The sequence below is a fragment of the Ambystoma mexicanum genome, chromosome 8, assembly GCF_040938575.1.
Source record: "Ambystoma mexicanum isolate Mex_15411 chromosome 8, UKY_AmexF1_1, whole genome shotgun sequence".
NCBI classification, from domain to species: Eukaryota; Metazoa; Chordata; class Amphibia; order Caudata; family Ambystomatidae; genus Ambystoma; species Ambystoma mexicanum.
The window spans coordinates 1373061942-1373075313 of NC_090929.1; the positions used below are offsets into that span (position 1 = coordinate 1373061942).

The window sequence follows — 13372 nt, forward strand, 5'->3', positions numbered from 1 at the left end:
GTTTAGAATTAATCTTAACCTGTGGCATTGCTGTGTGCAACCCTACAGACAATATACCTTTGCCTGCCAAGCCATTTCAAAAGGGGAAAGACCATATGCAAATCATGCTTGGGCCCACCTCAAAAAGGGCAGTCCAGCCGAACTGATTGATCACATCACTTCTGCATGAGACCACATGCACCCCCAAACATGTTTGGGTTCAGACTTTTTTGGCCTCATCAGTGAGGAGTGCCTTGGGCCTCTAGGCCCAGCAGGCATGGGACCCACAACTGAGCATACCCGTCCCACTCTGGGTGACTACAGCAAAACAAAAGAGGTAATGGCTTGATGGTTTAGATTTAATCTTAACCTCTGGCATTTCTCTGGGCAACCCTCCAGAGCATACTTTTTTCCCTGTCAAGCCATTACAAAAGGGGAAGACCATATGCTAATCAGACTTGTTTCCGGTCCCAAAGGGCCAGTCCAACACAAATTGCTTGGTTACATCCCTTCTGCACAAGACCACACGCATCCATAAACATGGTTCAGCCTGGTTGGGCCTTATCAGTGAGGAGTAGCTTGGGTCTCTAAGCCTAGCAAACACAGACCCACATCTAGGCATACCCATCCCAGTCATGGAGACTACAGCAAAACAGAAGACGTGATGGATGGAAGGTTTAGAATGAATCCTAACCTCTGACATTGCTCTGGGAACCCTGCAGACCATTGTTCTTCACCTGCCAAGCCATTATAAAAGGAGAAAGACCATATAAATATCAAACTTGGTGCAACCCCAAAATGGGCAGTCCAGCCCAAACTGCTAGGTCACATCCATTCTCCACAAGACCACAAGTATTCCTAACCATGTTTCGTCCTTGCTGGGCCTCATCAGTGAGGAGTAGCTTGGATCTCTAGGTCCAGCAGGCATGGGGCCCACGTCTGGACATATATGTCCCACCCAGGGTGATTGAAGCAGAACAAAAGAAATGATGGCTGGAAGGTTTAGAAATGCTCAGGCAAATCCTACAGATCATCGTTCTTCACCTGCCAAGACATTATAGAAGGAGAAATTCCATATGCATATCGAACTGGGCCCCACTCCAAAAGGGGCAGTCCAGCCTGAACTGCTTAGTTACATCCCTTCTGCATGACACCACAAGCTTCCCCAAACATGTTTCAGCCTGTTTGGGAAAGAAAACCAATCACAATAAAAAATAAAATAAAGATGTGAAGTTGGCATAGGTTTCTGCATTAGGAGCAAGTGGTATATTATATGCTAGACGTTCCCTGTTTTTTCATGAATTGTTTTCTTTTACAGTCAGGCAGATAGGTGGTAGTGAAGAAATTTGACAAGACAGAGGAGTTGGAGTTGGCTGTGGTAATAGTACAGCAAGTGGAACAATAACACTAAGTGCAAAAGGACTGCAGAGCCGCCAGACGTAAAAAGCATGTGGTTCTCAAACCAGAGGTCAAAGGATGGAAAACAACAGACACATGGTCTGGTAAATAAAATGCTAATGTTGGGGAGGTCAGGAAGCGTTCCCATGATTACGAGGGGTTCAAGTTGTGCGCACCATATTGATGACTGGGGCTGGCAGTGAACTGGGCGCGATGTTGCAATTTTATATGTATCGAGTGAAGTTAATTATGAATGGAATATGTTACTTTTAGTGTTATTTTTGTATAGAATTGATACATTATAGATTTGCATGTGCATAGATGTAATCACCGCAAATGTAACATGAACACAATCTACTCACAGGGTGCTCTGAAGTGCATGGAAACTGGGAGACGTAGATGGTTTTAATGCACATGTGGAGGTGGGCCTGTCCTAATATCCAGGAGTAAAGAGGGAATAATATTTATAAAACATACACATGGAGGAACATATAAAAGGAGTTTTAAAAAGGAGTTTAAATAGCTCTGCATATAGTGGGGTTGTGTGAGTTTATTCGACCTTTACAGTTAGAATTGTAGGTAACAGGGAGATTCTGGTTTTGCAGGCTTGGTGTTGACTGAGGAAGAATGAGTCTTCCAGTAGAGGTTCAGACATCAAAAAGGAAGCAGGTTTATGGTTTAATAGTTCTGTAAGGAACAGATATAATCTTGCCCATTGCATTGCAGTCACGCAGAGGTGTTTGACCATTTGTTTGGGCCAGCAATAAAAAATGGGCCCGAGGCAGCGTTGTCCGGTGTTCAATGGTTTTCTCAGGGGGAAAAAGGAGGCTGTACGTGTTGGAGTAGTGGTCGCATAAATTAGAATGTCTTAAGAGGAGCCAGGAGACTAGGGCAAATGAGCAATCAGCAGTTCAAAGAGAACCTGTTTGCTGTAACGCTCACCTTGTTGGTCCACAGGGGTGCCTCTCGAATAGCAGGGATGCTCTCCGGAACCCTTCGCCTGTCCTGGAATCCGGATAATCGAGGGTCAACTCTAGAAGATAGGAGGGGGAGATAAGCGTCGGTTCTTTCCTTGCAACCCACCTCCCGAGTTCCCCTTGCCGTTCCCCAGAGAATGTCTCTCACCTTGTTTTCTATAAGGGTGTGCTCTCCGACCTGCCGCGCTGGGCAGGGGCGTGTCGAATAGTGGCACCGTACAGCCGAATTTCTTCACTGGCGAGGGCCGGAGTTCAGACCGGCTGCAACTCCTTCTTTCGGGTAAGTCTTTCAGGTGAAAGCAATGTCTTTTAGATGCAAGCAAAGTCTTTAGTTGAATTTGCAATGATGACTTTCTCGCTTCTTGTTGCAGGTGGCGAGTGCTGCGTAGAAACCGAAGCCTGGTTCGAAAAGGTAAGAAGAATGCCAAGCGGTGCTGAGAGCGTCCTAGCAAGTGGCTAACTGGTGGTTTTGTTTGGTTCTGTAGGTCGCAACGACCTGGAGAAGAATGGCCCCCGGGAATGCAATGAGATGAAAGAAGTCTTGAAAATGCTGGCCTTCCGGACGACCAGTGGAGCTGGTAAGGATGGCGATGGTTCTTGCCTTGGATGACTTCGAAGCCAAGAAGTGCTGCAGAGCAGGTAAGGATGCCGATGGTTCTTGCCTTGGATGACTTTGAATCCGAGGGATGCTGCAGAGCAGGTAAGGATGGCGATGGTTCTTGCCTTGGATGACTTCGGAGCCGATGGATGCTGCAGAATAGGTAAGGATGGCAGGGCAGGATCTGATGAGCGTCACGCTGCAAAGGCAGAATAACGCGAAGTGCGTGCCCTTAGTCGGGCGTGGTTTAAATAGCAAGGCGGTATCCCAGTTGTCTTTGGGGCGGGCCCCACCACGAAGGCTAGACCGCAGAATGCAATTCCTGAGTATTCCGCATCGGGGCGGCCATGCTTGTCCTCTGTCCATAGAAACCCCGTCCCAGCAAGCGTCTCCTATGCCAACTGCGCCAGGACTGGCTCCAAGGCATCCGAGGGGACCCGAATAAGGTCCTTAGGCCCCGTGAGCCCTTGGTGGGGATAAGATCGTGACATTTGCTCACATTGCCCAGATATCCCAGTGGACCATGTGCAATCACACTGAAGGTTAAAGGGATCTAGGCCAGTTGTTACTAAGTAATTAATTATGTTGTATGTGAATGTTTCATTGTACCATGATGTCACAACCTACCATGGACCAATCCCCAGTAAAGGCAGATTTTGAACACGATCTTAAGATGGTTGCAAAGACTATCGATGACCCACGAGAAAGAATGAATTGAGAAAATGTTGAACTTCTTTGTAAATATTTTGTCCAATCATGTTTAATGGGTGACTGATATTGATATTGATTTATATTGGTATTTTATTTCTATTGCGCTCGTACACAAGTGTTTCAGAGTGCGACAAGGCAAGGAGAAACAGAAAAATAATAATAAATACATAATAAAGGAAACAAACAGTGGTAGTGCAGCCAACAAGTGGAAAACACAATGGGGGTCATTACGAGTAGGGCGGTAAGGGTTAACGGTCACCGTTAACGAGACCGGTGCCGTAAAACCCTTACCGCCCTATTCCGAGCTCCCTTTGCGGGTTGGTACTTAACGCCTGCTTTTTGCAGGCATTAAAAAACCAACCCGCAAAGGGACCTAGGAGCTAATTACGGTGCCGTAATTAGCGCCTTCCCCATTCCCATTGAGCCCTATGGGGCAAAATGGGAATGGGGAAGGGCCGTTGGTGAATGGGGAATTACTGACCCCGCCAAACTTGGAATGGGGCGGTAATTCCGCCATTCACCATGGCGGAGTCGGAAAAATAACGGTGTCAACCAAGGCGCTAATAGCGCCTTGGTTAACGCCAGGGTCAGAATGAGGCCCAATATCTTGTTTAAATGTATCCATTGATGTGATTCGTTGAGACTTGGGTTAGTTTGGTCCTAGAGTACCATCTAACTGCTCCCCGGATAATTTGTACAATAAACATTGCTTTACATACAAAACATGCACTTGTTCCTCAAGGGGTGGGCCCAGTTTGGGCTGAGGTAATTAGGGGTCTACCCCCAACATTAGCAACAAGATTAATTAACATGCAGCGACATGTAACATGAAGCAGTGCAGGGGTAACCAGAAGCAGCTAAGCACATAGGATGCCAACAGTGGCAAACAATATTATGCAGCAAAAGCGCACATCTAGAGATGAAGGTGTAATATAGGTTCTTTGCATGTGTACACAGTAGCACTCTGTCAACCTCTCCAGAGTGCTAATATTGTATAATAATAATAATTATAATTGTAATAATAATAATGATAATTATATGACGTCCTTGTTCCCATTCATTAAAGTAAGTATTGAGAAATCAAATTTTAATTTCAGCAAATGTCATAGAAATAAACAATTCCATCATAATTAACAGAACACTGTAGAGTTCAGCAAAAACACCAGGACTAGGTTCAGAAGAGAAAGAGAGGCAATAATCAAAATTGGCGTAAGCAGATTTATGCCGGAAGGCGACGAAAAGGGCATCACCTTTAAACCGCAGCACTTTGCATTTTCTTTGTTGTTGACTACCCTAGCGTTTATTGTGTTATTGTTTATATTGACTTGTCTGGAAGTTTATATAATTGAGTTTTCTATGAGTCCGGTGAAGGAGAATTAGAGAGTAGCTAACAGCCAGCACTGCACACATTTAATACTGCGGAAATAATATGCATATCCTGCTGTAATGAAAAAATACTCACATGTCCTTAAGCACCAATTCTGCACAATATAGGTAAAACCTGTATTTAGAAAAATAGCCATTTTCAGAATGCTTACTGGCCGATGCAACTTTCAATGAATCTCCTCTCTCTCAAAGTCCCATGCTGTCCTCGTCTGCATAGTACTGCGGGCATTTTAGACAAGCATAGGTGAGCCCGAAGCGCTACCCTGTCCTAGACAGACTACAGTGTTCATCCATTAAGCACCTGTCGTGATATTTTGTTATTTGCACCCTAGCATAAAGCCAAACTGCAGGAAAATGAGACAAGGTGGGGGGAGGGTGTTTAAGTGGCTCCTCCAAAACTGTTTCAAACTCTTTAGGTGACAATTCAAAAATATTTTCCTCTAACTCACACTTGACACAAACCTGTAGAATGGCAATTTGATCCACAGAGAAGTTACTATAAGTAACTCTAACTTTCTCCTGATTTACACCGATTAAGTACATTTGGATTAAATGAGAGTTATATATAGCAATGTCTTAGTGAATTGACCCCTTTAAAGAGCACATTGCTTTTTTTAAAAAAAAAAAGGGCTCTTCAAGGACTACCAGATCAGCTGATTTTAAGAAACTCTTATATTTACTAAGAGGTAAACATCTCACACAAGAAAGGAGGGAAGCACATTGGATACCAGTAAAGGAACGCATTCTATTCAAAACCATGGCCATCACACACAAATGCCTCTCACACACTGCACCGATTTACCTAACAGCACACTCCCCTCTCCTCTTCTAGACCCATCCGCTCACACCATGCAAACATGATATTTGTCCCCTCACTGAAAAGAGCCAAAGCTTGTGAGGCCAGTTTCCAACATCTAGCGCCCAAACATTGGAATGCCTTACCCACAGAGCTTAGAAATGAAGTATCCTACACAATCTTTCGGAAAGTTCTTAAAACTAATTTGTTTAATTAACATGCACCACTCTGTTCTATTGTAACCAAGGAACACACTGTAAACCATTTATCCAAATGTAAAACATACCTAACAGTGTACTGTACCCTATTCAAATGTATGTATGCAATGTCATGTCATTTCCCTGTAACTAAGCAAGTTCTCTGCAACAGCGCCCCGATGCCCAAGGGCTGATTGTGCGCTTTACAAATGGAAGTAAAAAAATAACTAAAGTGAGATCCGATCTGCAGACTAGGGCGTGTATAGGTCCTATGAGAATTTACTGAACACTTTTTATTCGAGGCTTTTTTTTACCGAAACTATTTTACTGAAAAAATACCCATTTTTTTTTAATTGTTTTTATTTGAGGAGGTTCACCCCCCCAATCCTCTGTCTCCCCATGTTTGTAGCCCACCCCTGCCCCACCTGTTTTAACCGCGTATCCACCCATATATTTATATTTTCTTTTTACTCAGTATTTTTTCGGTAAACTGCCTCGAATAAAAAATCCTCTGTACAATCACTGGATACCGTGAATAAGATTGGAGGAACATTTTACACAAGTAGTTGAAAACAAATCTAGACATCTAAGATCGAACATGAGAAGGGTTCCATCTAAAGCACATAGTTTCCTGATGTCACTGATTCACAGCTCATGTATCGACTTCATGAATCAAGGCAATGGACACATGTTGGCTCTTTGCAGTTCATTGATTACTTTTCTTCACATCACTTAACTCTACTTTTCCTGCCTGGCATGTGAGACCTATAAGCCAATTTAAAAGAAGATGTTTCTAAGTCATTTAAATCATGTAATTCTGACTGTGGTGTTTATTGTTTGCAGTGTACTTGGGGGTAGGACTACATAGGACAAACCCCACAAAAATCGAAAGAAGCGGGGTATGAAAACAAATATGACATTCCTGTAAAAAAATGCGAAATCAAGTGTTGCAAGGCATCTTTTAACATCTAACCATAACACCAGTCAATAGTGAGTGTGTGTTCTAAAACAGGGAATGCTTAATGTAAGCAAGCGAGATTGAGATGGCCGATTGGCATGGCATTGGCCTTTTGGATTTTTTTCTTTGATCGCACTTTTTCCACGAAGAATACATTAATATTTAACCAGGTAAAGTTATGGTCTGCTTTCCCTGAATACACAATCTGTTTTCATATGAGATTGGACACGACATTTGTACCTTCTTCACATTCTGTCATCCATGAATTTTTATGTTTTATATTCATTTAACCCAGATAGAAATAGAACTTTGCCACTGTAGTTAATTTGGAGGATTCATGCAAACTATCCCGGTGCGGGAGGAGCCTCTTCATAGATGCAGTAGGACCAGTATTTGTTCCTTTACCTGTTGATTTAAAGCTTATTAGTTTGTCTCAATTCGAACATTGTATGTACTTAATTTTCCTTTAGATTTAAGCAATAAAGAAAGGGATGGGTTATCCCTAAAACGTGTTGTGATAGTGTGACAAATGTTTGCATCCAAGTGCCATTTAAATGTAAGGCTCACAAAGGAGACAGTGGGCCTCATTACGACGTTGGAGGCAGCCATGGCGCTACAAACCCGTTCTGACTCCGCATTGGTGAAAGGAGCAATTACCGGTCCATTCCAAGGTTGGCGGGACGGGTAATTTTCCATTCACCAGGGCCATTCCCCATTCCCATTTGAGCCCCCATAGGGCTCAATGGAAATGAGGAAGGCGCTAATAACGATACCGCAAATTGCGGTACCGTTGTTAGCTCCAGAGTCCCTTTGCGGGTCCCGTCCTTAACGCCTGGAAAAACCAGGCGTTAAGGGAGGACCCGCAAAGGGAACTTGTAGTAGGGCGGTAAGGGATTACTGGCACCGGTGCCCTTACCGGTGCCGGTAATCCCTTACCGCCCACCTCGTAATGAGGCCCATTGTCAGCCATGGCTATCGTGCAATTAAGAACGGAGGGAGAGAAGATGAAGGCAACATCACTACCCACCTTGTTAGGCCTATTGTTGGCTAGTATTTTTAACATATCGGAAAACAAGGTGCCAATATAGGTCATGTACTTGATAGAGAGCTATGTCTGTGTTAAGCCTGGAAAGCCAATGTCCTATTCCTAAAGATAGTCAAGGATGCTGATTTGCAGATCTTATGTTTATGGAATATATAAGAAATTCTGAAGGAATATCATTTAGTGACACACAGTGACAAGACTAAACTAGCATTTCGAGAGGAACCATTGTGGTCATTCAGTAATTTGTTAAGTTCTACCATAATAAGAGGCAACAATAGTTGGTGAAAACATCTAATCATAATAAGAACTAGTATGGTGCACACAACACATGTAATTTTGTGAAAGAGCACGAGTAGGGTTACTGGATTTTGTATTGGGTAATGTATGTATAGCCAGTATTGTTGTGGTGAGCCAGTATTGTTGTGGTGTGCCAGTTAATGGGTCGGCACTCAGTCTAATACTCCCTTTAGCAGTTCTGCATCCATCTTTATGTAAAGAAAGTTAAAGGCATATATACATACGCGTCAGTAGTATTTGTAAATTAAAATATCTAACTCTAACGTTTAAGTCATGTTATGTGAGTCTTACTATTGAAAGTGAACGTTCCCCAAACAAGGCATTTAGAACTCCCCAGTGAGAGTCAATAATGGACACACCCCAAATGGGAATGAGACCACGACCAAGTGCAGTGAAGTAAAAAGTTAAAAGTTTATCTAAACCAATATAGGGCAAGCAGAGAACTCTGCAAACAACGTCATCAGTGAGGTAAGCTATAGGGGGCACATAGTCGTGGGGATTGGGTGGTGAAGACTGGATACTATGTGGTGTATACGGGCGGTGCTCAATGATTGGTGGAGATCCATGTGGTGCCAGTGCGGGGTGCTCGGGTCAGCTGGGCTCATCTGGGTGGAGCGCTGGGTCTGAAGAAGTTCGAGCTGTTACAATTTATGCTACATAATAGTTGCCCTTTTGGCCACACATACTGTGACCATCACCTATCTAAGTTAACACATGAGAGACATACTTTTAAACATTTGATATGAACAATAAATGTGAGAACACATGGGTCCAGGTGACAAAATTACTCATAAGATTATGTTGTCACATTCACCAATCATTCTGTTAGATCTATTATTTTTTGTTTGTTTGTGTAAGAAGAATATATTGCCACAAAGGGGGTCAAGGGTGGGCTGGGGCGGTACACTTCAGGAAGGGCATGCACTCTTACTTCAAAAAGCATTCCGATTAAGATGAGGGGCTTATTGCCCATATTTCATTAACCAGAGTCTGGGGGTGCCAGGCAGAGTCATGGTAGCATCGTGAGTTACGGGGGTTGAGGGAAGGGTGCATGCTTGGTGCAGGCTCAGCGAGAGGGTTGATAGGTTACAGTTGTAGCATCCCCTCATTCACAGGGCTGAGGCTTCGAATCCTTGCCCAGCCAGAGGGGGAGGATAGGTGGGGGCTGTGCACACGCTAGTACCTGAGAGTGGTGGGGGGAGAAACGACCCCGCAGCACACTGGGCCCTGCAGTCACTACGTTGTGAGGGGCACACATAGAGCTTACATTCAAATGAGGTAGACATAAGTTAGTGTGTGCATTGGTACAGTGAAGAATCTGTAACGCTCTGTTTATAATATGACATGCATAACTCAATTCTCAGAGGATAAACAAATGCTACAAAGGACACTCTATTATACAATCGGCACCCATTTCATTAAATCCATACATTTGCAATACTTAATTGGATACATTTGAAATCATACAATTTTAGGACATCATTGTGTATATATGGATATCATACATTACTTTGTGTATTGTACAGCAACAGTAATCTTTGATTAGTACCGAAAGGCCTAATCATACACTTCATGGTTTCGTGTGCGACATGGGATCGGTGAGGGCCATCTTATTTCAAAATGTACAATCAATATCATGGGCTCGAAACAAATTTATCGTCCCTTTAAATGGCTTAGCTGCATGGGTCAAACAGGGTGGCACACAGGCTTAGCATACATGTCTGGCACTTCAAACGGGGGACAGGGTTGGGGGTTATCCACTGCATATGTCATGAATGTGGGGGGCTGTGAAAGGACAGGATACATTTTATGGAGGTAGTTTGTTTTTCTCAGACCCCAGCTTCAGCCCGGTCATTTGCAGGTCAATGATGGACTGCAGAAGGTGAAAGATACAGTGTTTGTAATGTAGCTTCTTTGCGCCTAGTCTCCCATGAGAACAGGCCTGCAGCAGAGCTGCCAAGGGGAGGAGGGTGAGGGAAGCGCCGGGCTCGCTTTGCGCGGTCAGGAGGGGAGAGCTGCAGTCCTGCAGACTGCTTATGCCAATGAGGCCTAAATTATCATGTTCAAAATGAAGTCTGAGTGTATCACAAAATGGAGTCTGGTACCACCCTAACAGATGAGCATTGCAGCCACATGTGTCGGTCCGCCGTCATCCTGCATCCCTGGGCATAGGTGCACGGGTGGCTGCTGGACGAGTCATAGGGCATCATTCTGAGTTGGGCCGTAAGGGTTTACCGGCACCGGTAAGGATGCCGGTAAACCCTTACCGACCGCCCTATTCTGAGGTCCCTTAGCGAGACCCGCAAAGGACGTGTGATCTGACCACATGTCCTTTGCGGGTCCCGCTAAGGGACCAGGGCGCTAATAACGGGCCCACTATTTGCGGGCCCGTAATTAGCGCCTTCCCCATTCCCATTGAGCCCTATAGGGGCTCAAATGGGGATGGGGAATGGTTTACTGAATGGGGATTTACCGGGTCCTCCAAGGTCGGAATGATCCGGTAAGTCCCCATTCAGCCAGACCAGACCCGGACCCCGGTTTGAAAGCAGCCATGGTGCTAATAGCACCATGGCTATCTCCAAACTCGGAATGACCCCCATAGTCTGAATGCTTTGGAGAAATGGAGGGGAGGGGGGCCATAAAGACCTTTCCTCCCATACATTCCTGTTACTTAAGTAACGAATATTGTAGCTCACCTAACCTCCTCCGTTCTTCCTCATCAGCTACTGCTTCGTCCCAGGACGGTGTTCCCTTTCATGGCATCCAGGCCATATACACTCCCCGGAGGCTTTGTCCTGCTCTAGCATATTCATCAGGAGTGCAGGTCATGTATATACACCCCCTATCACCCTCCAAATCCACCCATACCTCCTTATACCACTCTAGTGTGCAAGGCTCCTTTATTGTAGTGTGGTATAATCTGTCCACTATGTCCCCATCATAATACAATGCTACCATTCTATATTTGGGCCCCGGATCCTCACCTGTTTGTACTTGTGCTTCATGTGTCATCTGTGCCACTCCTCTAGCATTGCCCATTGTCACCATCATCATTGCAGCATTAGGGACAGCGTTTGCGCAGCACCGAATACCTAGCTGGCCCAAACAAAAAATCAGGAGCAAAAAGACGATGATGGGTACCAATAGTTTGACCGTCATCCCGAGCCAGGAAGGAACCCATGAAAAATGTCATCGAACCACAAGCTTAGCTGCACCCCTCCTTCTGCCTTCATCCGTTGGCCAAGATTGTGCATGGCTGCGATAACGTGGGACAGGTTCCCATTGTCCGCGTCTGTAGAAAGTACGAACGTGCAACATGCGCTCCCGATTTTTCAGCAAACACCTCCATCCATGGCCGTCATCAGGTCTAGGACGTACCTGTTCTGCATTGTCATTAGCTGTAGGGCCCTAAACTCCACCTTGATCATGTTGAATCCTTCTTCTGTGTCGTTGGTCAGTTGGATCAGCTCCTAGCACGCAATTTGAAGCCATTTTGCATTGGTTCGTGCGTGGATACTTGGGACAAGGGAGGCGAAAAATTTTTCAGCGGAATTAAACAACTGGAACCTGTCTGGGATCTGTGGCAAGAGTTCTGTGGATGCTTTAGATATGTAATTGGATTACCTTCTTTTTCTCGATACTGGGCTTTGCATGTTCTCCGTGGATAGGGCACACACTCGGGCCTCATCGGTTGGCTGCGGAGCCTCTGGTTCATGGACGGCTGGCAGCTCCTTCCCCTCTTGCATATGACTCTCCGGGACTACCATCAGGGCGGAATGCAGCATTGCCAGAGAACACGTGCCCCTCCATGACTGTGGGAGGTGCAAGTACGCCTGTTTATCGCAAACCCAGTACGTATCCATTAATGCAGCTGTGCCCTTCTTCATGTCTGGGATGATGAGTGTTTTGTTACAGTTCTTATTTGTGCCCATGTTTATTTTTCCTTCTCCGAGAAAGCACAGTTTGTAGGTAATTTCTTTTTGCAGTTTGAAGGGCTTTTCCAAGCCTGTTACCCAAGAGAGATTTGTGATGTGTTGGGTCCATACGGGAGCACATGTTTTCTCGATCCACTGCAACTTTTCTGCTGCCAACCCTCGTAGCGCTTCTGCCTTGCATGTAATTTGTTCATTTTGCCATTTATTATCCATATACAATGTCCCTTTAATGACTAAAAATGGTTCCTTCAGACACACCACCCCTTTGGGTCTTGAATAGCAAGTTTGTGTTCGTTCTGTAGCATTTCAAAAGAAACTGTGTGTGACTGGAAGGTGTTCTTTATTCTTCATAATGTGAGATGAAGGAGACACTGGGTATCTGCAATAGGAGATTCTTGTGGCAGGAGCACCTTGGGAGTACCTGAGGTGTGGGGGATGAGAGAGCAAACGTAACAGCTCTCGTTAGTTGTTTGTTTTGCAGTAGAACTCCTGTATGCATACCACTTGTTGGATTGGTGTGTTTGTCGTGGCTCTTCTATCGTGTCTAATCCCAGTCCCGAATATTAATCATACTTCCTCCTCCCCGCCTCCCTTCTTTTTCTTCTATTGCTTTTGGGATGCACTCTTCCTTTCTTTACATCATGCTGCATTAATGGTGCCCCCCCTTTTCCCATTCATTGTACAAGGCAATAAACCTCTTGGCTGTCTCCACATTTTCTTGCTTTACACTTGTGGGGGATTGATTACCTATAGGAGTTACAGTGGTGGTGGTGGCATCATATAACCAAGGTGATTCAGAAGAATTTGGGTCGTTCAGCTCGAAAATGTATTCAGAGGCATTGTACTGGGTAATAGGGGGTGGTGATACCTGTTCATTACTTGTACTATTGTGTATGGTGTGTGCCACTGTGGTGTGTGCCATGTCCCCATATTAGTTTAAAGCCATCCCATATGGGGTGGGCCCCTTGTGTTATCATTTCGTCCCATTTCCTCCCCCCTCATTTATATCAATCGATATAAATGCTACTGCCCAATATATTACTAGTCTAAACATCATTGAAAAGAATATCACAGCGCACACAAACAGACCACACT

The 13372-nt window shown here is 44.7% G+C and overlaps 1 protein-coding gene across 2 annotated transcripts in view; it reads left to right on the top strand.

Moving 5' to 3' along the window:
- Positions 1-13372, top strand: part of C8H10orf90 (chromosome 8 C10orf90 homolog) — a 1136825-nt gene that overhangs the window by 1028931 nt on the left and 94522 nt on the right. The window lies entirely within an intron of this gene.